This window comes from Dermacentor andersoni, chromosome 9 (genome assembly GCF_023375885.2).
Source record: "Dermacentor andersoni chromosome 9, qqDerAnde1_hic_scaffold, whole genome shotgun sequence".
Classification (NCBI taxonomy): domain Eukaryota; kingdom Metazoa; phylum Arthropoda; class Arachnida; order Ixodida; family Ixodidae; genus Dermacentor; species Dermacentor andersoni.
This window is the reverse complement of record NC_092822.1, coordinates 43763822-43790379: the sequence shown is the minus strand read 5'-3', so window position 1 is coordinate 43790379 and position 26558 is coordinate 43763822. Positions and strand designations below refer to the sequence as shown.

Genomic DNA, 26558 nt, shown 5'->3' with positions numbered 1-26558 from the left:
TCAGGTACTGCCGTCAACGTCACTACCCTTGCGATGCCGAGGTCTCCGCTCTCAAGCTTCCGGAGTTCTGGTCGTCGGACTCGGAACTTTGGTTCCTTACCCTCGAATTCTTGTTTCGTCGCCACCGCCTCAGTTCGCAGTTGACCATATTCGACCACGTCGTTGGAGCACTTCCCCTTACTACTGCTGCGATTGTTCGCGATGTCCTACGCTCCCCACCCGTCAACAGCCCCTATGACCCCCCCTTAAGGGGACGCTTATCCAGCGCACCACTGAAACGGAGCAGCATCGATTACAGCAACTTCTTACATTGGAGGAGCTCTATCACGTATGGCGTCGCATGCAAGCCTTGGCTGGAGACCTGGATCCTTCAACTGACAGCGCACTTCTCCGTGAACTTTACCTGTAGCGCCTTCCTCCGCAGATGCACATGATCTTGACCGCGTCTTCATTCTCGACGTTAGAATCTCTGGCCCAGTTAGCCGACAAGATTATGGATGTCGGTTTCCTTCCGTTGCCACAGTTGATCGCCTCGCTGACCCTCCGTCCTACGGCTCAGCCACTGGCGACAGCTATGCGCGTCTCCTCAAAGCCAACGAGGAGCTCACACGGCAAGTAACCCGACTCAACGTGGTCGCCAATTCGACTCAACATTTTTCGCCAATGTATATCGGCTACTCAGCGCCAATCGCATCAAGACTACTTCTTATAAGCCGCCCGATATCCAATGGGATCATCCAACGTTTTCACTACCAACTGATGGCTTCACTCATGGTTTCGACTTTTCCTTCAGAATGAATCGGGCGCCTTCCCTTCGTTATGCTTGGCATCCGCACCGCTCTTCGCAGTGACTCTTCCACCAACACCGCCGAGCTTACGTAGGCACTCGTCTACGAGTCCATGGCAAATTTTCGACTATTCATCCACCGTACCTGCTGACGTTTCCGACTGCGCCTATACCGTCTACGCAGCACTATGTCTACTGCCGTTACCCCCAACAACGACGTTCTTCCCGGCGTGTATGCGACAACCCTGGCCTTGAGAACCGCACGCACACCTTCGTGCTCCACGACGCTGCGCCTCCACCGTTACGGCCTACGTATAATGGTTCGTTCAAAGTACTCGAGCGTGCACCTAAACAGTTTCAGTTGCTCGTCAATGGCCGGGAAGATACGGCCTCCGCCGACCATCTGAAGCCTGCCTAGTTGGACTCTTGACTCTTTAGACACTTCTGCTGTTACATTCCCTCCCGAAACGGCCAGTCCTACTCGGCGCGTGCGCTTCGTACCACCACCATCCACGCTTCGTCATTCGTCCAGCTCACGGCTTCCTCGCTAGAAAGGGGGCTCTACGTTACACTACACTACGTGCCACAATGGTCCTTTCACAAAAGACGACGAGGACACGTCCAGCGCGCCGAAGGGGCGCGAAGCGTGGCATCGGCGGATTCGGGCTTCTGCCTGATTGAGCGGACTCGACTAAAAGCGTAATTTGTGGACACCAGGAATCGGCGTCTGTCTGCTTCCCCTTCAGTCTCAATGCCGAAATAGTAAAAGCAGCTAGAAAAACGCGCGTACGATAGGGCAGAAAAGAAACAACAATTTGGGTGAATGAAAGAAAAAAAAAGTTCGTTCAGTCAAGCAATAGCTTGTTCAAGCGCATCAGTTTACGAGTTCAGTATCGTCAGGAAATGCAAACTTACATTTGACACATTGCAGAAAATATCTGCGGTGCCTTGAGGTTTATTGTCTATATTATGAAATTACGATGGGGAAAATTAAATACAGAAAGAGGGTGCGAAGTAAAGCCACTGTACAGGGCTTTACTAAGCCCTGTACGGGGGCCTCTCATACTACGCATTTTAAAGCATTTCCGTTTCAGCAGAAAGATGCAAGCAATAACAAGGGAGGAGCACTAAAGCAGTAATTTCTGTTTAAAAAAATGCAACAGTGCATTAAACAACCTTTGTCACGTTTAAAAGAAAGAAATACAAGGATAAAGAATAAATACAGCACTTCTCTATAATGTAATTTAGTATTCCAGCATTTAAATTATTTGAGAATTTGAAGCGCTACGATTGAACACTAAACGACTACAGCAACTCAACTTAATTCATCATTAAGTGATTCATTTATCACTAATTGATGATTAGACGTAGTGATTCTCCACTCTTATGTCGTAAAGTATGAGCGACAATTAGTAAATAGCTCGTATAATATATTTTTGTGACAGTACAGTGCAAGCATCGTTGAAAATAAATGCATTTAGGGGCGTAAGCACACTATAATTTAAAGCTGGCGCAATTGTTCTTGTGCAATCGTTATTTACCGAAGAATATTGCACTGTAGGAAAAGGCACTGAGACATAAATGCATTTTTCATCGCTGAAAATAGATTATATTGCCTGCTTAGGTCAGGAAATTTTAATATAAAATGCAGTACATGTTAACATATCTGGCGAAAAGCGAGGCGTTTATATTTCGGTCAAGCATGGGGGTGCATCTCTTAAAATATAGTGTGTCACATTAGTCCGTGCACTGAATTTCCTTATTTCAGTGGCTTTCAACTGATCTGCGCATCTGTTACTGCTTCTTTCTTTATTTATTTATAACTGCGATAAAAAAACTATTTGTTTTCATACGTACGTAGACACTGTGACTATAAGACGATATGAAACACTGAAACCTCTCGGAGTGCGTCAAAGTACATATATGCTGCTTATAGCCACATGAACCAACTGCAAATGAAGTGAATTGAGTTCGCTCAGTTCTTGTTCTCTCGTATAGGCTACTTGGGCCACTACGGCGTGCCTCATAATCAGAAAGTGGTTTTGGCACGTAAAACCCCAAATATTATTATTATTATTATTAGGCTACTTGGGGCACGATTTTCTGGCGGGTAACTGCGGTTATAAATGTGTCACCTGTCTCAACATCATAATCCTACGGCTGCAGTTGTGCTAGTAACCAAACAGGAATACTAACCAAAGAAATGACTAGCAGCAGATTTGACTAAGCTGGGAGAAAGTACAGCGGTAAGCCACTCAGCTGTAGAGCTATGCTCTCATTTCGGCTTTTGCGCGTAGTTCACTATGGCGCAGGTGAGCGATGGGTGGACCTGAGGGAGGAGGTCGAAGCCTACGTAAAGAAAATGAACGAGACGTACAAAGGTCGCATCTCGACATGGGGTATGACAGAAGATTACGCATATTGGAAATATCATCGTCCAATAAGAGGGTAAGTCGATTTCAGATCTGTCTTCGACTTGGTCGGTGACCGGATGTGTTTCGCGTATAGAGAGAGCTCATATACTTGCCGTTATGACTACATGCACACTTGCTCACGTTTGCGGCATTGTATTAACGTGCTAGTGCGACCTACTGTCTCTCGAATAGTCCTCTACCGACCTTTGGCATGTTTAAACCCATTTTAATAAACACGTGCGTCGTGTACAAGATCCATCGTAGAAAATTCTAAGCAAACAAAGCAGAGTAAGCACTGTGAGGAACCCACAAATGGAAGAAAAAATTATGCAAATCCCAGTAATTGAGGAAATGTATAGTAGGTGAAACATGTCGCAGGTATATTTGGCAATACGGCGTCGTTTAAGGTTTGTTAAAGCTTTGCCAGATGGATCAACATGCTTGCTTACTGCAAGCGATTATGTGCGTGACATGAGCGCTGTGTGTGACGCCAGCAGCAACACGACAACGATGACGGTGACGTCATGGCGACGGCTTCACGACTTCCCTTTCTTTATACTCTGGCAAATAAACGTCATAACTTATTCCGTTTACGACCTGGGTCACTTTCGAAGGGGGTGTACATTGTCGCACAGCGTTGCTGTAACGTTGGCTGCAACGCAAAACAAGCAGTGAGTGAGTGAGTGAAACAACTTTATTTGTTCCACAATGGTTGCGAGTAAAGTCAACGCCACCTGGCTAGGCCCACTCGGGGACCATCAGGTGAAACCTGACTGCCCTCTCGCAAGCCCTCTGGACTGCCAGGATTTGAGAGGTCTGGTCCTGGGCCCTAATGAGCTTCAAAACAAGCAGTAGGAAATATGGACAGAGTCCTTCCATGTTTTTCTTTTTTTTGTGGTCACGAAACAGCCACCTCAGTTTCATGCCAGAGCCAGCGTACGCCGCTAGAGGCGTAACTGTGCATGAGGGCGCATGCGAACGCCGCTATTGCCTTGGCTATCTGTGGGGCAGCCTCGCCATTCTAACTTTCTAAACTTCCGCAACCACCGCTTTACTTTCAGGTAACTACTTTTAACATTCCACATACATCAGTAACTGCCTGAGCGCGTATTCGGCCACGGAATGAGCGCCCAGGAAAAATAGCCGAGCTGCTTGCCGCGGTCCGTCACAAAAAATTAATAATAATATTTCTTGGATTTTACGTGCCAAAACAACGACATGATCATGAGACACGCCATAGTGGGGCACTCCGGATTAATTTTGGACATCTGGGTTCCTTTAACATGCACCTAAATCGAAATTAGTTTATGTCGAAATTGTAGGCAGTGATGATTTCCCAGGCAGTGAAGTGTTTCGCGCACAAACGCATATATTTGAAAAGGTAAAACAACTTTCCTGTGGTGGTATGACGGCCCCCTTCCATTTCTTGCGCTGCTTCTTGACACTCGGTAAACAAAACGACACCTTCTCGGTCGTTCCCTTGTAGCCGGAACGGCACCCCGGCACACACGTTCGGCATCGTCGTCACAATCCGCCACTTCAGCTGAACAGTCCAGAGCTCGAAATAGATAGCAAAGCACGCGGACATTACGCACCATATCAATCCGCTCGTCTCGCATCGCGCAAGCGCATCGGTAAGTGAACGATGCCCTCTGAGGCAAAGTGGCGCCACGTCGCGGAAGCTTTGAGCAGCGTATGCGCCTCTAAGCAGCATATGAACCAGAAAACATGGATGGACTGTGGTATTTGGCAATGTTGAAGGTGGTGCCGTCCCTGGAAAATGCTAGAAAGTGGCGTGATACTGTTCGTGACGCGCGAGAGAGACAGTGGTGAGACTTGAGGCCGCTTCGATAAGTGCGCATGCGCACCGGTTCTCACTCCTGTTATGCGCCCTAACACGAGTGGAAGACTTCTCAAAAAGCTTGTTGCCGTTGTCACGAGATAAAGGTGCGTGCGAGTGTGGGGCATTTTTGTTAATAGCGAAGGTGTGTGCGGCTAGCCGTTTCATCTGTCTGTCCGTCAGTCTGTCGCCTGTACGCCAAAAACTCCTTCGGCACAGCCCCATGCGCGTGCGCGGAAAAAAGAAGCGAATAGCGGCGCGCGATTGGCTGCGCCAGTAGTGACATCATTGCTCTCCGTCGCAGCCGAGCGCGCGCGCAGCAGTTTCTCTCCGGCTACAAGATGGGTAGGCAACGCGTCATACGTACTCCCGAGGAGCAGGCAGCTTTCGGTCAGCAACGCTGCAAACGAGCTCGTCTACGCCGTGCCAATACTGCAGCCCGAGCACACGAACAGGCTCGTGCAGCCGAGAGCAAGCAGCAACTGCGCACCAAGGATCCGGCAGCCTACCAAGCCGTCGTTTATTCACCCGTCGAGATTAACCCAGTGATGAACACTGGGACCGCACGTTTCAGCTTTGCTGGTTAACCATCTGATCCGAGTGCTTGGGAGATTTTCCTCGTTATCGCCTAATTTGCGTTACACCCCACATCGAGAAACAAGAGAAACAGCATGTTTTAGGAGTTGAACAACGTCAACAAGACACAGGGTGATCTCTTGTATTAATTATTTTCCATTCAACGCAGGCCAACTATCGCAAGCCCGGGAATTACTGGGCTCATTTGCTTATCCACTTCGATGAACTTGATAGAGGCGTTCCTTAAGTAATCGTAAACAGTAAGTATATTGTGGTCAGCATGCAGTCATCCCCATCGTCGGATATTTAAAAAAACATATTTTTATTGAAGAGGCCCGAAACGAGGCCGAATCTGTTCGTTGAAGATGCCGGAAACGAGACGAGCTAAGAACATACTTACCTACTGCAAAGTGCCTGAAATGGGCAGGAAAAGAGAAACTCAGTGCCCTTGCAGAAGAAGAATGACCAACAAAGCTGTGTATGTGGACCCCTTAATGGCGAGCTGCACCTCCACCACGGGTTGCCCGGCATTGCACTAGCTTGAGGATAGGCGTACGTATGAGGAGTACACTTAACAGCTGCTGCACCTCCGCCGCGGGTCGGCCAGGTATTGCGCTATCTTCGGGATCGGCCCACGCATGGGACATCTGTAACGCCTGCTTCACGTCAGCCGCGGGTCGGCCAGGTATAGCACTACCTTCGGGATCGGTCCACGTCTGTAAGGCCTGCTTCACCTCAGCCGCGGGTCGGCCAGGTATTGCCCATCTCCGGGATCGGCCTACATATGGGGAGTCTGTAACAAGTGCTTCACCTCCGCCGCGGATTGGCCCGGCATTGCACTATCTTCGGGATCGGCTTACGTATAGGCAGTCAGTAACGCCTGCTTCACCTCAACCGCGGGTCGGCCAGGTATTGTACGAACTTCGGGATCGGCCTACGTATGGGGAGTCAGTAATGCCTGCTTCACCTCGGCGTCGGGTCGGCCAGGTATTGCACTATCTTCGGGATCGGCCTACGTATGGGGAGTCAGTAACTTCTGCTGCACCTCAGCCGCGGTTCGGCCAGGTATTGTACTATCTTCGGGATCGGCCCACTTCTGTAACGCCTGCTTCACCTCAGCCGTGGGTCGGACAGGTATTGCCTATCTTCGGGATCGGCCTACGTATAGGGAGTCAGTAACGCCTGCTTCACCTCAGCTGCGCGTCGGCCAGGTATTTTACTATCTTCGGTATCGGCCTACGTATGGGGAGTCAGTAACGCCTGCTTCACCTCAGCCGCGGGTCGGCCAGGCATTGCACTATCTTCGGTATCGGCCTACGTATGGGGGAGTCTCTAACGCCTGCTTCACCTCAGCAGCGGGTCGGCCAGGTATTTCACTATCTTCGGTATCGGCCTACGTATGGGGAGTCAGTAACGCCTGCTTACCCTCAGCCGCGGGTCGGCCAGGCATTGCACTATCTTCGGTATCGGCCTACGTATGGGGGAGTCTGTAACGCCTGCTTCACCTCAGCAGCGGGTCGGCCAGGTATTTCACTATCTTCGGTATCGGCCTACGTATGGGGAGTCAGTAACGCCTGCTTACCCTCAGCCGCGGGTCGGCCAGGTATTGCACTATGTTCGGGATCGGCCTACGTATGGGGGTCAGTAACGCCTGCTTCACCTCAGCCGCGGGTCGGCCAAGTATTTCACCATCTTCGGGATCGGCGCACGTAAGGGGAGCCAGTAACGCCTGCTTCACCTCAGCATCGGGTCGGCCAGGCATTGCACTATTTTGGGTATCGGCCCACGTATCGGTGGTTTTGTGTCTACACACGGACACGACCCTGGGGGAACTAGCCCTTAGCAGCTTCGCTGTAAAAAATATTGTTCGCATCTACACAATTGCGTGCTCTTCTCCCTGCTTGTATCCGCCCATTCTTCACATGTATAGACGACAACAGGGCGTCACATGGACGTCACCACGATAAAAGCTGCCACTTCGTCCAAACTACGAGACAGACAGTTTCAATCCGCCTACTGGCACGCTTCTGCCATTCAGTCACAGGCACCAATTTTTAATCGTTGTCTTGGTTAGCTGTGGTGCGCAAACAACTAATTTTGTCTCGCGTAACGCGTTTTGGGCCACGCGCGTGCAGGCAAAGTGCGTCCATGGTTGCTAATCAGAAGCTGATGGCATTTTTAAAAAAGAACGGCAATTTTCTGCCTTGACTTTGTGTAGTGATGTAGTATCCGTGCGCTTCCCAGAGAATCGCACGGCGACGTGTACGGACCCGTGAGATGGGAGGCGAAGGAGAGTGAGGAACCGCTTGCTTGCGTGTGGAAACAGTGATTTAGGGAGCCACTAGAGTGCATGTTTGCCCGAAAATCTTGGAACAAATAACCAAATTAGCGAGTAATTAAGGTCAGTTAGCGTAAATAAACAACTAACTAAATGACAGAATCAACACTATTCTTGTGGCCCTCGGCGTGTGTACGTTAACGAGCTAAAGATAGCAAATAGATCTTCGTCGGCTTTCATTTCTCATCCTGTTATTTGTAAGACGTTAGAAAATTTGGGATTACATTTTCTAAAGGAGGGACATGATGTAGGCTGCAACAAGAACGAAAGGAGCACTTTCTGTAATTATCTTTCAAAGCGAAAGCTTTACTTGCCGCGAACTTGTGATTTCACCGTGGCCGTGCTCCGTGGAGGCACATGACGTCACACCGCGTTCCTTGCCACACCGCGCTCCTCGTCGTTGTGCTCGCCTCCGCTCGCTTCGCCAGCTGCGTCGCATGCCTGATAACATGTCGGAGGATTGAAAAGGAGAGCTCGTGTGTGCCGCAACCACAGCTGAGGCGGCAGAATGGACGGGGACAATCCTGATAAGCAGGAGGAGGCCTGGAATCGACATCGGAATGAGATCGAGAGGAAACGAATCACCCATGAAACAGGCGAACAGCGCGCCGAACGACTGGCTGAACTCCGTAACATAGCTAGACAACCAGACTAACCTGGACTTGCAATCAAGATTAACCAAGGCTAACCATGCTATGCCTTAGCTTTCGCTACGTATATCCTGGCAGAGCCGAACTAAGCCACTGCCAATTTTTTGTTATCTACAGCTGCGCTCCTCGCACCGCTGATTATGTTTGTTTTCTAATTGATAACCTGCACGTTGCTCATAGTTGGAAAACGTAATGTTGATTAGAAAGATTAATTCACGTTCACCATTTCTTCTTTGTGACAAGTAGGTGCTTTATTGCGCACTGGATAAAGTAGTAGTATTTTGTCTATTGTTTCGGCAGACCTCCCGTGAGTGGCGAAATAGACTGGTCTGAGTACGCCAAATGCGATGGAGTCGACACGTTGAGAGAACGAGAAACGGATTGTGCTGGACGTTTCACGTGGAATATTCGGAAAGGCATAAAGACACCATTTTATCTTGAAGAATTAACTCTGCTTCCAGCACTGTACAAAGGAGTATATGTCAAGGCAGTTAGACTAAATGTCAGTGGTCTTAGCAAACATTCAGAAGAGAAGACGTGGGGTCACTCATCCTCTCAAACCAAGCGAGCCTTCTTTCAGGTAAGTGACTCATTCATATCTTTATATTCAGTTCATTAGTCGATGGCGCTAATTTTGATGCACTTCCCGCTGAACAGCAACTTCCGAAGACTTAAACACAATTACCAAAAGGAACTGTTCGAGAATTGAATCTATGCAGGGACAAGGAGTCTTTCACGTTCGAGATACTCTGGCCACCGATGAACAAGTTATATTTGGTTCGTCGTAGCCCCAGCTAGCAACGAACGCAATCTCTGATTACTACGGTTCAGAAGGCGGTGTCACCTTTGTAACGTTTTGAACCTGTCATATTATTTATGTGGTTTGTGACTTGCCTATGGGAGTGAACTTACTGTTTGAAGTGCTACATGGTTTCAAGGCCAGGTAAATTATTACTGAGCACTGTTTGTGGTCACACACATACACACACACACACACACACACACACACGCACACGCACACGCACACGCACACGCACACACGCACACGCACACACACACACACATAAAGAGAGAGAGAGAAAACATAATTTGGCAACTGAGCTCTGCTTGAATCCGTAATGTGGAGGCAGTTTTATGAAGGGAACAAATCTGTTGCTGCTGAGTGCCAATCTTAAAAACTAATAAATTAAAGACAGCGAAGCTGAAGAAAGTTTCAAATAGCAGGGGTCTGTTTTCTTGATAATGTTTGATCACTGGCGCCGCAGTCATATTCATACAGCTTCTCCGGCGATCCCACGGCGGTCAGCGTTACTCACAGACTGCGCTGCTGGCGACATTATCAGTTCTTTTACAGCCGTAGTCGTACAAACTCCTAGTTAACTTCGAGTGAAGAGCCGATGAAACGCGACGTCAGAAGTAATTATTAGGAATTTCTAATAAAATACTGAGCAAACAAGCCTTCTGTTCGAGGACGGTATATATACACCAAGGCATATTTTACTTCATATATTGATAATGACGTTTCGAAGAATAAATGGGAAAATCTCGGAGTCCACGAAGGCGGGCTTTCTGATAGAAATGCAGCATCTTGCGTGGGCCGCGACGCAGCGGAGGCGAGAGGTATCTGGAAGTGTTTCAAGGAAACGGGCGCGCCGCTTCGTGGACTCTGAGATATTTACGCGCCGGCGGCCGCAAATGGCGGACGCCGCGGCTGGTCTATGCATGGTAGAAACGCTGGAAAAAGGGTTTGTTTGAATTTGCGCGTAATAGAATTATGTTTTTCTCGTACATTCAAATTTCAATCCGATGCTATCGTGTCCGAAGGTTGCGCGCAAGTCGTACTTTACGATTGTTCTACGTATTTTAGCTTGATAAATTCAATGAGTTCAGTGACTTCTCTGCGCCACTGAGGGCCTGGGTGTGGGTGGTTGCAAAATCATTTCGCCGAAGCGACGTTCGACGCCGAATGCCAACGTCGGATTTTCTGCGACAGGGGCTCTTAACGCTGTCGCGTTAATACTTGCGAAGATGACATTGCCGGCCGACAGTGAGCACGTCGCCGTATGGCGGCCTTCATACGGATTTAAACCACTGGAAAGTAGAACGAAGCAACAAAGCAAACCCATTCGGGTACTTCAGAAAAAAACAAAGCTTCGCGCGGTAGATGCTTTCATAAAGCTTTTTTAACTGCGCTGATTTCCGTTGAACTGTTTTCATGCCCCTGTGCCTCGAATTGACTAATTGAATTTTTCAATTTTGTCCTCTAGCCTCTTGTTTAACTGAGATAGTGGAGATACCGTACCGGGTTGGTGTTGGTGCCGGAGCTAGCTAGAAAAAAGAAGCAGGTTACAAGAGGGGGTAATGAGACTGGTACATAAGAAATCACAGTTAAATAATTACTTGCAATCACTAGTATTTCTGGTAGTTCGAAATTCGGTCGGATAATTTTAGTTACTCGGTCACGCTCGATGTAAATCAAGTACTTAATTCCGTAACCAGTTACGTGTGAAACCGGCTACTTTAATGAAGAATACATTTAGCACGCCGCCCAGCTTTAGGCACTTGAATTTGTAGGCAGCTGCAGTATAGAACGCCTGGGGTCACGCCGCCCAGCTGTCTCGCGAACACGCATGTTGAGTCAGGCGTACCTAGGCGCTTGTTATTTGTTTACCCCATCTTAACGCCCCGTCCAGATGTTGGCCGACCATGTGAGCCGGCGCTTCCACGACTACAGAGCGATGGCGATTTCGGATGTTGGCGTCAGAAACCCACCTTCTTTTCACGGGCGATATTTTCAGCTTTCCATTGTTCCCGCCAGGAGCGCCTCCTCCAAGCTTATCGACAATGACGCGTGTCGCTTCGTAGTGAACCCAGATATGCGGCACTAGTCATTAATTACCGTGCGACTGTCTAGAGGGCAAGAGGGTATTCCCTAGGTGTGACACACCGCTTTCCTTTAAGCGCGCACATAAGCGAGTTGTTTTTTAGAACAATACGGAAGATAGCCAACCAATACTTTGAAAAAACAAAAACAAAACAAGATTAGTCGAGATAAACAACGAGTGAGGGGCTTAGAGGACCCACTGAAAGAGTCAGGTTGGCTTATTATATGCACTGTACTTATGCTATGTTAAATCATTAATATATTTAGGAGGAAAACATGCTAAAAGTATTCGATTTGTTTTCAGTAATAGCTCATTTAATTTCGTGTGGCAGTAATTGGTCACTGTAACCAATTACACCTCTCAATGAATAAAAATTATAGTAATCGGTTACCTATCTTGCGTAAACCTGCAAACTGCTGCAGGTAATTATGTCTATTGGAGACATCAGAAAAATGGACGGCGTAGGGTGGTTTCGATTGACACAGAATAATGGTAACCGTAGTTATGTAGCAGAACCACGGCGGCTGCATTTCGATGGGGGCAAAATGCGAAAACACCCGTGTACTTAGATTTAAGTGCACGTTAAAGAACCGCAGGTGGTCAAAATTTCCGGAGTCCTCCACTACTGCGTGCCTCATAGTCAGAAAATTGTTTTGGCATGTAAAACCCCATAATTGAATTTTTTATGTAGCACAAATCCAATTATTCTGCAGTGTTAAATCATATGCTTGGTATAGTTACATCTTCAAGGCCTGTACAATTCACGTAGAATTTGTGTAAAACTATTAGGTTGTCTTTCTTGAGGCAAAATATTCTTTTTTACGTGCCGCGATAAATGGAATAAAAGCAATTTGGCTTTTTTGAGAGAAAGTTAACTGAATGTACCACTGAATTAAATAATTTTGTTTCCCATGTCCCTTTTCTTTCTTTCGTCGCCTCTAACCCAACATTGCGTACCAGTTTAGAACAAGCTACTTTAGGCCGACCTCCCAGCTTTCCTTCAATAATTATTCTCTCTTTCTCTCGCTAAATGGTAAGGAGCAACATTGGGTTTAATTTATGGTATTTAGGGTTGTGTGTTCAATGGAAAGAACGCCAGCTTGTGAACTGCAATAACAGAAAGAAATCCTTGCTTACTTTGTTCTAGATCTGCGCATTCAGCCTGAAGATCGACTTCGATGGATATTTTGTGTACGACCTGTCAAACTTTCATAAAGGCCATTTCCGGTGGATTGTTGAGAGCATCACTAAACTCCAAGACAAGTCCAAAGGTCTTGTAGCAAAAGACGGGAAGCTGACGTACTTTGCGCGAGGCAGATATACCAAGCGAATAACTTGTGATGATTGCGTGAAAAGCGGGAAAGTAGACTGAGTATGTATTTTCAAATAACGCTCTCTAACGCGAGAAATATGGTGCTACTACAACTGCTGTTGAAAAAAAAAATATCTGTGTAATGATGTGGCAGTGATCTGTCGCATATTATTGTGCATAGCGTAGGAATGAAATAAAGGGCTTTCAAGTGCTTACATTGCCGTGTTCGCTTCCGTTTGAGCTGTTTTGATTTGTTGTAACCACACCGAGCGAGTGCTTAAAGCGACACCGCGATCTGACCATAGTAGAGAGATGGACAAGCTAACGTGCAGTATAGAAATAAATTGCACTACAATATTCATAAGCTAAGTAAATAGTGTCAAGATTGGGAAATACACATTAGCATAAAAGCAATATCTTTTCCCATCCACCACGATAACAAACTCGTTATCATGTTTCTTCATTGAGTACCAAGGCTGTTGAATCTCTACCAGCAATGTTTGAGTTGTTCATTTAGTGGAGAACTTATCATGTCGGCTACACGGAGCTGCTGCAGCTGTGAGCGCATATAATGGACTTAAAACAATTCGGTGCAATTTAAGTTCTGCAAGTTTTTAAAGAATTATTTAGCTTTCAACACATTCTACGCTTGAACTTAAAATACATATAACAAGTTTCGAATGGTCACAGAGACGCACCTAACCTAATAAACCAACTCGAACCGCTTCAGCACAAGGATGAAAGTTTCACCCTTTTGGTCACCATACTGTCTTGCGCACCTTTTTGGTCACTGACGGCGATCAAGAAGGTGTTCTGGAACAACCAGCCTAATTGAAATAAAAGCATCCTTAAACTTGTTTTCCCTTCGTTCACAAAGCCTGCTATCACTTGCCTTAGTTTTTCAAAAAGTGATATCGGAAAAATTCTAAATTTCCAGAAATAAGGACACTTGCTTATTGTGTGTATTCGTTTCTGAATCTGTGATGTAAAGTTGAGCCTGTCTTTGCCCCGAACTAATTTGTTCTTTCCTCCCCCGCTTGTCTACCCATTAACCCTTGCAACAACTTCCATGAGAATGTTGTCTGTATTACCAACATTACATTGCAATAAATATATTGGCTTAGCAGTCCAGGTCCCCTCTAGGTCCTTCACAGACGCTTGTGGGAAAGTGCCAGGGAAAGTGCTGCACCAATGTATGCCATAGCGCATTTTAATTAATGACGGATGTCCCTAATTACAACCATACGGATGTCTCGAAAGTGATGCTGGTCTTTGGTTATCTTCTAAGCACACACGACTTTAGTGCAGCGGAGCTTGAATTTGGAGTTGCGACATGCACGCCAAGGTCAACAGATAAGAAAGGTAATTATATATGTTTTAATAGTTACTTCCTGCGATTTATCAAGGAGATAATATTCCTTTACGAGCAATCCACCTGGAGAGGTCAGACAGCGGTACAGCCCAAGCTGATAAAAAAATGTATTAGGCACCTGGTAGAACAGCTGTCTGCAAGATACGTACTAATGAGCATACTGTGGTGGTACAGCCTTTGGGCGTTTCCTTAATGTGATATCGTTTTTCAGTTTACCTTATTACTTGCTTTAATAACTGCTATATGAAAAAAAGTGGCCGTAAATATTGTGTGGTGACGTAGGCTCCTCATTTTAATAAAATTTCGCATTGGCGCATTTCTGGTACCAGACCCACGAACCACGTAGTCATCCATAACGATGTTTTACGTGCGTATTTGTACCAGAAACGCAGCTGCAGATCTTGGCATTGTTTGTAAAGTGCATTGAAGATATATATGTCGCTGCAGAGTGATGTATCAGAAAAGAAACAGAAAAGAAATGCCATCGTAGGATGAAAAGCACCGAAAGCAAATGTCGCTGCGGGGGCTCCAACGTCACGAGACAACTTGAGTGTTACGTCTTTCATTGCAATACAGGTTATGCGTGCTTTTGTTACATGCGACATAAGAAAATGCTAACACTAGTTTAGTACTATTAACGGCTTTTACCTTGCTGTATCCCGGTTTACTATATTCGACCAATATACAGAATATAGTTTTTGCCTCCGCTGTGCGAAACCTGTCTAATAACACAGTGTAAACATTTTTTTCTTAGTGGGCATTCAGTCAATCGGGCATGACGCGCAGTCGTTGCGTTCCAAAATTTGCGGACGTAATAGAAATAAAATAACGGAACTGTTCCAAGTCGCCCGTTGCACGGACGTTTTTTTTTCCCATAGCTGGGTAAATATCAAACTCTTCGAATGCGACTTGAATACAAATAACAAGTATTAAATATTGAATAAAATCGTAAAAAGACGCGCACATACAGAAGACGGAACTCAGCAGAGGGCTTGTCCTCGGCCGACCGACCATGCAGACAGACAACCAGGCCGCTGGGTCAAGCATGGCGTCAGAACCCTGCGCACGCAGGCCGTCAGCATACGCGGCACCGCAACCGTCAGTCATCTTGACCCATCCTCGCTACCCTGGTACCTTCTCTGGCAAGGACACCGACAACGTGGACGTCGAAGAATGGCTCGGCATATACGAACGCGTCGCTTCACACGACCAATGGGATCCGACAGTGATGTTCAAAAATCGTGCTTTCTACATCCAGGGACCAGCACGCACCTGGTATGGCACACATGAAGAAGGGCTGACCAGCTGGGACTCACGTAAGCAAAAAACTACGCGACATCTTCGGCAAGCTCGCTGGTCGCAAGCACGCCGTTGCGAAAGACCTGTCGAGCTCATACACCTACAGAGTCGTACGTTGCGTGCATTCGTAATGTGCGGGCTCTTTGTCGCCGCGTCGATTCCAATGTCACCGATGATGCGTTTAACTTGCCCGTTTTTAAAGACTGCTCGACGGTTGACGAAATTATCCATGAGGGCAGACGTTCCGAAGACGCAAACGGCCGTCGCAGCGCCCGACAGTTCGTGTGGCTTTCCAACACCGCCGTTACGTCCCCGTGCGAAGACGTTCATTCGTCCCTTCAGTCATGCACTACGGATAGCATTGTCCGAATGGTGCAGCGCGAAATCGCGGCTGCGTCGCCATCATCTTCCGTACGAACTTCGGAGGATAATCACTCGACAACCTCCCTCATCCAGGCCCGTCTCCGCGAAGAACTGCCAAACACAGAGATTGAACCCGCGTGCTCCATAAACCGCCGTTCGGTTAGACGTACTGCCCCTCTTCATCGCACGCCATCGACGTTTCAACGCTATCGAGATCCGGCCCCCATGATGAGCACTTCTCGACTAAAAAAAAATTAAATTATGGGGTTTTACGTGCCAAAACCACTTTCTGGTTATGAGGCACGCCGTAGTGGAGGACTCCAGAAATTTTGACCACCTGGGGTTTTTTAACGTGCATCTAAATCTAAGTACACGGGTGTTTTCGCATTTCGCCCCCATCGAAATGCGGCCGCCGTGGCCGGATTCGATCCCGCGACCTCGTGCTCAGCAGCCCAACACCATACCTCTCGACTAGCCCATATGGTTCCATTGTAGCGACGTGGGGCACATTTCCCGCTATTGTCCTCATCGGCAGCCCTTGTTTTCGCGCTACACATTTTACTACTGCCACAATGACAATCCGCGCCCGGCATTTGATGCTACGAATGACGCGACATACCTTGACCGCGGCCCTTCTGCGTCCGCCAGACGCTCGAGTCTTTCGCCGTCGCCGCATGGTCGTCGGTTACGCTGGCGCCTGCCTCGTAGTTTTTTATCGCCGCACCCTTCTGTACGCTTATCCGCGGAAAACTGACTGATGCAGCTCCCAGAGGCGACTTTGTATTGGACCCCCGACGTGCAAATCTTCTCCTTACCTTGTCGATTGATCAGAATCTTATCACCGTGGAAGTTTATGCCCTACCTGTAAGTGCCTTAACACCGGCGCACACATCTCAGTCATGAGTGCTGATCACCGGAAGCCACTCAAGAAAGCGCTCACACCCGCCGAGTCCCGCGTAGTACGAGGTGCTGATGGGGCAACTGCCGCTGTGCTGGGAATGTGCGACGCTCGTGTCAGTGTCCGTGGTCGCCACGAGTCTGTTTTGTTCGATGTACTTGACCATTGCCCTCACGACGTAATCCCTCCTTGATCCCTCCTTGATTTCTTATCTGCTCATTCAGCTGTAACCGAGTGCTCGGCTGGTATAGGCCAACTTAGCTTTTCCGATGTTACCAACCTTCCAACACAGTACTAATCCAGTTCTGTTGTGCCGACTTTGTTCGTCTACCCCCGCAGGAACTGCTGTGCCAGACCCTTGTGTACCGGATAATGACTATGCCTTCACTCTCTGTGTTAGTGCCTACTTTCACAAGACGTGTAGTTCACCCCCCCCCCCCCCCCTTTGTGACCATGCATACCGGCTTACAGGACTTTCCTTCCGCTCCTGAATTTCCGATTGTGCCCTAAGGTATCTCTCTCGCCACACTGTCGCCGTCGCACGAGTACGAACTTTCTTTCCTCTTGCCTCATCTATCTTCCATCAACTGTTCCGCCACCTGCAATGCTCATTCTGCAATGTTGGCTCCAGCGCACGCCGACATTACCAAGATGATAGCCTTGGAGCTTTCACCCACCCAAATCGACGATCTTTGTCATCTGCTCGCATCTTATTCTGACATTTTTGACATTGACGGTCAGCCTGCGGGACAAACCTCCCTTGTGCAGCATCGCACACATACCGCCGATGAACTGCCTATTCACAGACGGCCTTATCGCGTGTCATACGCGGAGCGCCGAGTGAGACAGCAGGAGATTGATAAGATGCTTACCAAGGGCATTATTAAGCCATCGTCGAGACCGCGGACTTGTCCTCTTTTCCCTGTAAAAAAGAAGTAAAGACCTGAAGATACTGTATAGATTAGCGACACGTAAATAAGATAACAAAGAACGATGTCTATCCACTGACACGCATAGACAACGCGGTGGATTGCCTACACGGTGCGACAGATTTTTCATCAATAGGCCTGCGCTCCAGCTACTGGCAGATTGCTGTCGACGAAATGGACTGTAACAATGCCGCATTCATTACGCCAGATGGCCTTTATCAGTTTCGAGTCATGGCTTTCGGTTTGTGCAATGCTCCAGGCACCTTCGAGCGCATAATGGACATGATCTTGTACAGCTTTAAGTGGTCTTTATGCCTTTGTTACCTCGACGACGTCATCATGTTCTCGCCAACCTCCGCGACAAAGCTTGAACGCCTTTCCTCTATTCTTTCAGTCTTCCGTGACGCTGGGCTGCAATTGAATTCCTCGAAGTGCCATTTTGGTCGTCACCAACTTACTATTCTCGGTCATCTCGTCAACTCTTCTGGCATCCGCCCCGATCCAGCAAAAGTTCGTGCTGTTCTCGATTTTCCTGTACCAACATGTACCAAAGACGTCCGCAGCTTTGTAGGCTTGTGTTCCTATTTACGTCGATTTATCAGAAATTTTGCGTACATTGCTCGGCCTCTGACTGCCCTTCTGAAGAAAGGCACCCCGGGTCCCGACCAAGCTGCTGCCGTCAAGAGCCTTATGACCATGCTCATTACACCGCCAGGTTACTTCGGCTTTTCTGCCTCAACAAAGGTCCGTACAGATGCTAGTGGCTGTGGAATCGGTGCTGTTTTAGCTCAGTGTCAACGTGGGCATGACAGAGCTATTGCGTATGCCAGTCGCCTGCTTTCACACGCTAAACGCAATTACTCTATTAGAGAGCCCGAGTGTGCCTCGAACTCGTGTGGGCAGTGGCCGACTTTTCACTGTTACCACAGGCCATCACGCTCGCTGTTGGCTCTCGATCGACACATAAAACCGGCTGTTTGCAGTTGACTGCATTTTGTTCAAAGAAATGTTTTGTTCCGATGGTCAAATTGAGCTAAATAACAATCTGAATAACATATTGAAGTGGTGCAAAGATTGAGGGATGGTTGTTAATACTGACAAAACTGTTTTCCTCCCTATAACACGTAAAAAACACCTCTGTCTTTTACTTACAGATTTGGCCCATCGCCGTTAAAAAAAAAGTGGACAATTACAAATACTTAGGTGTTACATTCACAACTAATTTATCGTGGAATATACATGTTAGCAATATTTGTTCATCTGCCTTCCGAAAGCTCTGCTTCTTGAAACATAAACTTAAAACCACCCAATCAGTGTTAAACTACTATGCTATTATTCCTTAATTAGACACACATTCGAATACGCCAGTGCAGTATGGGATCCGTATACTCAACTGAACATTAAGTGTCTTGAAAGAATACACAGGAAAGCAGTCCGGTCTATTTATAACAAATTATCACGAACTGACTCTCCATCCGAAATAACGATAGCCCATGATATTTCCCTTCTTAAAACGCGTCGAAAACAGTTCCGAATCGACTTTCTTTCACTGCTTCTTAACCACGAACTGACGATAGATCCATCCCCGTATCTGTCACTCTTACTAACCAGACCCATAAGGCACCATCAGCCTAACTCTTTAACACCTTATTTTGGTAGAACTGACACCTATAAGTATTCCTATTTACCACGCAAGGTCTTAGATTGGAATGAATTAATCCAGACATCTTCTTAGTCTCTCCAACCACACCGAAGTATCATTGTTGCACCATTTCACATCTGTTATTGCAGCACTATTATTGCACTAATCTAGAAACAGATTCCGTTGTTGTTTTGTACTCAGTTGTATTATATCTTATTACACTAATCTTGAAACTGATTCCATTGTTGATAGTTTGTGTTTTAATATCTATGTAATTGGACTAATCTTCAAACAGTTTGTATTGTCATTTTTTGTATTATGACTGTTTTTTTGAAACTACCCACCTTCTTGGATACAAGGGTCTGAAGTATGTAATAAATAAATAAATAAATAAATAAATAAATAAATAAATAAATAAATAAATAAATAAATAAAAACTATAGTCCATGAGCTGGTCGACTCGAAGAGGCGGACATTACTTTCACAAAAATCGAAATGCGTAATCAAGTCTATAAAAAAAATTCACTAATTAAGTTTTTACCAATCACCTTGTGGCACATATTTCAATGACAACCTGTTTAATTCATACTGAAAGTTATTGCCATTATACAGTTGGTCCAAAGTAGCTTTAGCCAAACGTTAACGTATGCAAATGCCACGTGGCTGGACAGAACAAAGGTAACGGTGTGCTACGGCACAATATGCGCGATCACGAAAGGCCAGCAGTGTGAAGACGACGACGACGATAAGAAGCTAGCGCGGGCTGTTGCCTCTTGGCCAAGCGCAGCGTATTTTCCTTGTAAATATACTTGTACATAGCTTTTCCTCTGCGTCTTCCTACGTAACATATCTGGTGGAGGTGGACGTTCCCTGTGCCTCGTCACGGAGCTTCGCAGTGGACGGTACGTCGAGCCTTCCTTCATGGCTCCCGGCGACGAAAACCCGACTCCGCCGGCTCCGACACCTGCTGCCACTTCGACGACCTACATCACTCTCCCCGCTCCCCGTGATCCTGGCGTATTCTCGGGCCAAGATGGGAAGACGTCGATGACTGGATCAGCCTGTATGAACACGTCAGCCGCAATAACCGGTGGGACCCTACTATTATGCTCGCCAACGTAGTCTTTTACCTCGGTGGCACACCTCGAGTTTGGTATCGCACGCACGAAGATGAGCTCACCAGTTGGGATTCACTTAAGACACAGCTTCGAGACTTGTTCGGCAACCCCTACGGTCAACAACTTGCCGCGCAGAAGGCGCTTTCCGGCCGTGTGCAGACGTCAACAGAGCCCTATGTCACGTACATTCAGGACGTCTTGGCTCTGTGCCGCAAAGTTGACACCCACATGACTGAGTCAGACAAGGTTTCCCACATCCTCAAAGGCATTGCCGATGACGCCTTCAACTTGCTCGTTTGCAACAACGTAGCGACGGTGGATGCTGTTATAAGAGAGTGCCGCCGCCTGGAACTCGCCAAAAGCCGACGTATTGACCAGCAGTTTGCCCGTCTGCCCAACACCCCAGCGACATCTTCCTGTGCCGACGCTCCTCGTCCCAACAACACTGCCGATGTTACCAGGATCGTCCGGCGTGAGATCGAGGCCGCCTATCCGGCTGCCTTCGACTCCAGTCCCACCAACACATCTGCAGTCACGGTCTCACTGATCCAGGCAGTTGTCCGCCAGGAGTTTGAAAACATGGGTCTTCACACCCTCTGCTCGGCCCATCGCCCTAATACCCGCCCGGCTTCTTCGATTTCGCCCCGTCCCGCATCTTCTTACCCACCACGTTTCCGCAACCCATCTGAATGGCGCACTGCTGACGACAAGCCTATTTGTTTCCACTGCCATCGAATCGGGCACATTTCTCGGCACTGTCGTAGTCGCTGGAGTTCCCCGAGCCGGTCTACTTATACTGCCTACTCTCGCCCCTCAGGTGGCCCTTCTCGTCCCTATGCCGCACGCTCCGATAATGCCGCCACTGATTCTCCTGCAACGAACCGCCCCTATTCTCGTTCGCCTTCGCCCCAACGACGACAATCTCGCTCTCCCCAGCCCCGTCGCCCCTATTCACCGACTCCCTTCGGACGCCGCTCCCAGCCGGAAAACTAGACGATGCAGCGCCTCGAGGTGACGCTGCATTGCTCCCTACGCCGCCAAATCCTCTACTGACTTTGCCCACTCATCTGAACCTCCTTGACGTGCAAGTCGACGGTGTTTCTGTGTCTGCTCTCATAGACACTGGGGCGCATTTGTCCGTAATGAGCGCTGACCTTCGTAACCGGCTCAAGAAAATTATCACGCCCGCCACGACGCCTGTTGTCCGTGTCGCCGATGGCGGAACAGCCCCCGTAATTGGTATGTGTACCGCCCGCGTCTCCTTCGCCGATCGCTCAACAATCGTGCTATTCACAGTCATCGCCCACTGTCCCCACGACATCATCCTCGGCTTAGACTTCCTTTCCGCACATTCTGCTCTCATCGATTGTTCCGCCAGTACTCTCCGCCTTGACCTGCCTGTTCTGGATCCTGCTGAACCACACCCCAGTCGCCTCAGTTCCGCCGACTTCGTTCGCTTGCCACCTTCGGCACTGACCTACGTTGACCTAGTGTCATCCCCACCAGTCCCCGACGGTCACTACATCGTGGCTCCTATGCAAGACGTCCTCCTTACACACGGGATCACAGTACCCCATACAGTTTTATCTATTACGGCGAATTGCGTCTGCCTGCCAGTGGTCAACTTTGGCTTGACGACACAAGTGCTGCCACGTGGGATGTCTTTGGCCCAGCTTTGTTCATTCGAGGATCACTCAGTAGCATCCATTGCAGTAGACGACACTTCATCCGATACTCCTCTACCATCGCAGTCGGCAAATTGTACCATCGCTGACTTACGGAAAATGATTGCCCCCGACTTGCCCTCCGAGCACGCTCGTGAACTCTACCGCGTTCTGTTTTCCTACCACGATATTTTTGACTTTAACGATCGTCCTTTAGCCCAAACTACAGCTGTCAAACATCGCATTAATACCGGCGATGCCCCTCCTATTCATCGCCGCCCGTATCGAGTGTCACCAGCTGAGCGTCAAGTTATTCACGCAGAAGTTCGCAAAATGCTTGCCAAGAACATTATTGAACCATCATATAGTCCATGGGCGTCACCTGTAGTACTGGTCAAAAAGAAGGATGGCTCATGGCGCTTTTGCGTGGATTATCGGCACCTTAACAGGGTTACCAAAAAGGACGTGTATCCCCTACCTCGGATTGATGACGCCCTTGACTGCCTCCACGGTGCTCGCTATTTCTCTTCTATTGACCTTCGCTCCGGCTACTGGCAGATTGCCGTGGACGATCTCGACCGCGAGAAGACTGCTTTTGTCACACCCGACGGTCTTTATCAATTCAAAGTGATGCCGTTCGGTCTATGTAACGCCCCTGCCACTTTTGAACGCATGATGGACTCCCTTCTTCACGGTTTCAAATGGTCCACGTGCCTGTGCTACTTGGACGACGTTATCGTATTCTCCCCAACGTTCGCTACGCACCTCGAGCGCCTCTCAGCAGTCCTGGACGTTTTTCGGCGAGCCGGTCTCCAACTCAACGCATCGAAGTGCCAATTTGGCCGTCGCCAGATTACCGTCCTTGGACATCTCGTTGACGCGAACGGAGTGCAACCGGACCCAGGCAAGATCCATGCTGTTACGCACTTCCCTGTTCCGAAGTGTGTCAAGGATGTGCGCAGCTTCATCGGCCTTTGTTCGTACTTCCGCCGTTTCGTGAGAAATTTCGCCGCCATAGCACGACCACTAACCGACCTTTTGAAAAAAGACGCTCCTTTCCAGTGGGGCGATAACGAGGCCTCTGCATTCTTTCATCTAATCGACATTCTCACAACGCCTCCCGTTTTGGCCCATTTCGATCCTTCTGCGCCTACCGAAGTCCGTACTGATGCCAGCGGTCACGGAATTGGAGCAGTACTGGCACAACGCCAGCGTGGCCACGACCGTGTTATCGCTTACGCCAGCAGGCTCCTCTCACCCGCGGAGCGCAACTATTCCATCACTGAGCGTGAGTGTCTGGCCCTAGTTTGGGCGGTTGCGAAATTCCGCCCATACTTATATGGCCGATCCTTTTCCGTTGTCACAGACCATCACGCGCTTTGCTGGTTATGCTCACTGAAAGATCCTACAGGAAGACTTGGTCGCTGGGCCTTACGCCTCCAAGAATATTCGTATACTGTAACCTATAAATCTGGCCGACTACACAAGGACGCTGACTGCCTGTCTCGCTACCCGGTCGACGAGCCTGACGACGCCGACAGTAGTAGCGCCAACGGCATTTTCTCTGTCTCTGCCTTCGGTAACATCGCCGATGAGCAGTACCGAGACCTATCGCTGCGAGCACTTATCGAGCGTCTGCGCTCCACACCTACCGACGCATCCGTTCGCCGATATGTCCTCCAGGGTGGCATTCTGTATCGAAGGAACTTCCTCCCTGACGGCTCTGACCTTCTTCTTGTCGTGCCAAAACAGCTACGACAGACTGTGCTCTTTGAGATGCATGACGCACCCACTTCAGGACATCTTGGGGTAACCCGCACGTACGACCGCGTCCGCCGCCGCTTCTATTGGCCTGGTCTCGCTCGCTCCGTTCGACGCTATGTTGCTGCCTGTGATCCCTGCCAGCGTCGGAAGACACCTCAGGTGCTACCTGCCGGTCATCTCCAGCCGATCACCGTCCCTGTGGAACCGTTATTTCGTGTTGGATTAGACCTGCTCGGTCCCTTTCCCACGTCATCTTCTGGGAACAAATGGGTAGCCGTCGCGACTGATTACGCCACCCGATACGCTATCACTCGGGCTCTCCCTACCAGCTGCGCCACTGACGTCGCGGACTTTCTCTTGCGTGACATTATCTTGCTTCATGGCGCCCCGCGACAGCTGCTTACTGACCGTGGTCGAAACTTCCTCTCGAAAGTTATCGCTGACATTGTGCGTTCCTGCTCCATTCAACACAAACTGACTACTTCATACCATCCTCAAACCAATGGCCTGACAGAGCGGTTAAACCGTACTCTTACCGATATGCTGGCCAAGTACGTTTCCAAGGACCACCACGACTGGGACATTGCCCTTCCTTACGTAACATTTGCGTACAATTCTTCCCGGCACGACACCGCCGGATTTTCTCCCTTTTATCTACTGTACGGTCGCGAACCTACCTTGCCCCTAGACACGGCACTTCCTCCTGCTGCGGTCTCAACAAGCGAGTATGCGCGCGACGCCATCGCCCTCGCCGACCATGCACGCCAGCTTGCCCGTGCTCGACTGACGGCCTCACAGACCACTCAGCAGTGTCAGTACAACGCCCGCCATCGTGACGTACAGTTTTCACCTGGTGCGCTCGTGCTCTTGTGGTCGCCCTCTCGTCACGTCGGACTTTCAGAGAAGCTTCTTTCGCGATACACAGGGCCCTACCGCGTGCTGCGCCAGGTGACGCCTGTGACTTACGAAATTGCTCCTGTGGCCTCAACCTCGTCCTCTCCTGTGGCATCTAGTGATGTCGTACACGTCAGTAGGCTCAAGGCCTACTACACTGCTTCCGAGTCCGATCTTTAGACGCTCCGGGACGGCGCTTTTGCAGCCGGGGGTAGTGCTACGGCACAATATGCGCGATCACGAAAGGCCAGCAGTGTGAAGACGACGACGACGATAAGAAGCTAGCGCGGGCTGTTGCCTCTTGGCCAAGCGCAGCGTATTTTCCTTGTAAATATACTTGTACATAGCTTTTCCTCTGCGTCTTCCTACGTAACAGGTGTTTGCCATCGCTTGGAGATACACAGATTATTTCTTTCACTCCACCTAATTACATAGTTAGCCTTAATAAACAATCAACTTCTCAAACATTAGAATTAGATGAAAAGTGTAATGAGAAAATTGTAGAGGAACATAAAAAACTCCCGATAGAGCTTTCTGATGCTCAATCCGTGCTACTTAAGCGTGTTTTTCAGAGCGTGAAAGAAGCCCGCGAATACACGCAAAGGTCCTCGAGTGGCCAATCGCACAGCAATGTAGGGTCACGTGAGCGGTCATAGTGACGCGTGAACGGCACCCGCGATCTGGAAAAAAAAGCGCTCAGGATGGCGTCCACGCTTTACCAGATCATGCGCCAATAAATAAAATGGTCGACACACGTGTGAAGTCAGACGTTTGCCGGTCCTTCTTCTGCAGCGGATGGTCGACATCTAATTTGCAAGTGCCTGGGGGCCAAGGCTGTCGGCGAAAGTTTGTTTGGGGTGGGGAAGTTGAGAAGTGATCGACCCTATGATAGATGGTTCGTGGACAATGCATTTTACTAGTCGCCTTTGCAGTCTCTGCACGAAGCGGGTCTACATGCTTATATTTAATTTCATTCTGACGTTAAGCCGTATGAGAATTCAAGTGTAATAAGAGGATCACCTTATTCGGCCACAGCAATGACGGTGTCGACTTGTTCCAGGTAAAAAAGGAAAGGTCACATACGACGAATATGACGTATCATCCGGACATCTTTTAATAACAACCACGTGTTTTGTCTGAAGAAAGCATCGCTGTTTTCACAAAACATGTGCATAAAAACTAAACCATAGAGTTTTTGTTCCGTATGCGTTTTGCGGTCTGGCTCCCTCTCTTCAAATGTTTACAATAAACCGGCAGCTGTCAGCCACATGTATTTGTGTTGCTAGTACTTTTCCGCCTGCATCCGTCTTCTCCGTGTTCCAGTTCCGCTGTGTATTGTTAGCGATGTATTTGGGCAATAAAATCTATCAAACTGTAGCAAACAAGCCTCGAAATATTCCTGGGAATATTCTAAAATGAGTTACCTTCTGGGGTTTCACGTGCCGCAAGCGCGATCTGATTATGATGCGCGCCGTAATGTGCGCGTGTTTGGGGGCTGCAGAATAATTTTGACCACCTGAGGTTGTTTACGTGCACTCATTGCACAGCACACGGACCTTTTTGCGTTTCGCCCCCATCGAAATGCTGCCGCCGCTGTCGGCATTCCATCTCGCGATCTGAAGATGCGCCACGAAGATAGAATATAGAATAGATAGAATATTTATATCTCAGAACACTTAGGGTCGTTGTTCTGACAGACGTTTACCGTGACATTTCGATCGGAAATTCGTGACCGCTCAAAGCATATGCTGGTCACCCTGGCATATACACCCTGGTCGCCGCTTACGAGAACGAAGTGAGTTGCAGCAACTAA

The 26558-nt window shown here is 48.4% G+C and overlaps 1 long non-coding RNA gene across 1 annotated transcript; it reads left to right on the top strand.

Annotated features, from left to right (window-relative positions):
* Positions 1-3037: 3037 nt before the first annotated feature.
* Positions 3038-12998, top strand: LOC129383872 (uncharacterized). The gene is made up of 3 exons (XR_011890141.1): positions 3038-3235; positions 8906-9185; positions 12638-12998. It is a non-coding gene; the product is annotated as an uncharacterized lncRNA (long non-coding RNA).
* Positions 12999-26558: the final 13560 nt, after the last annotated feature.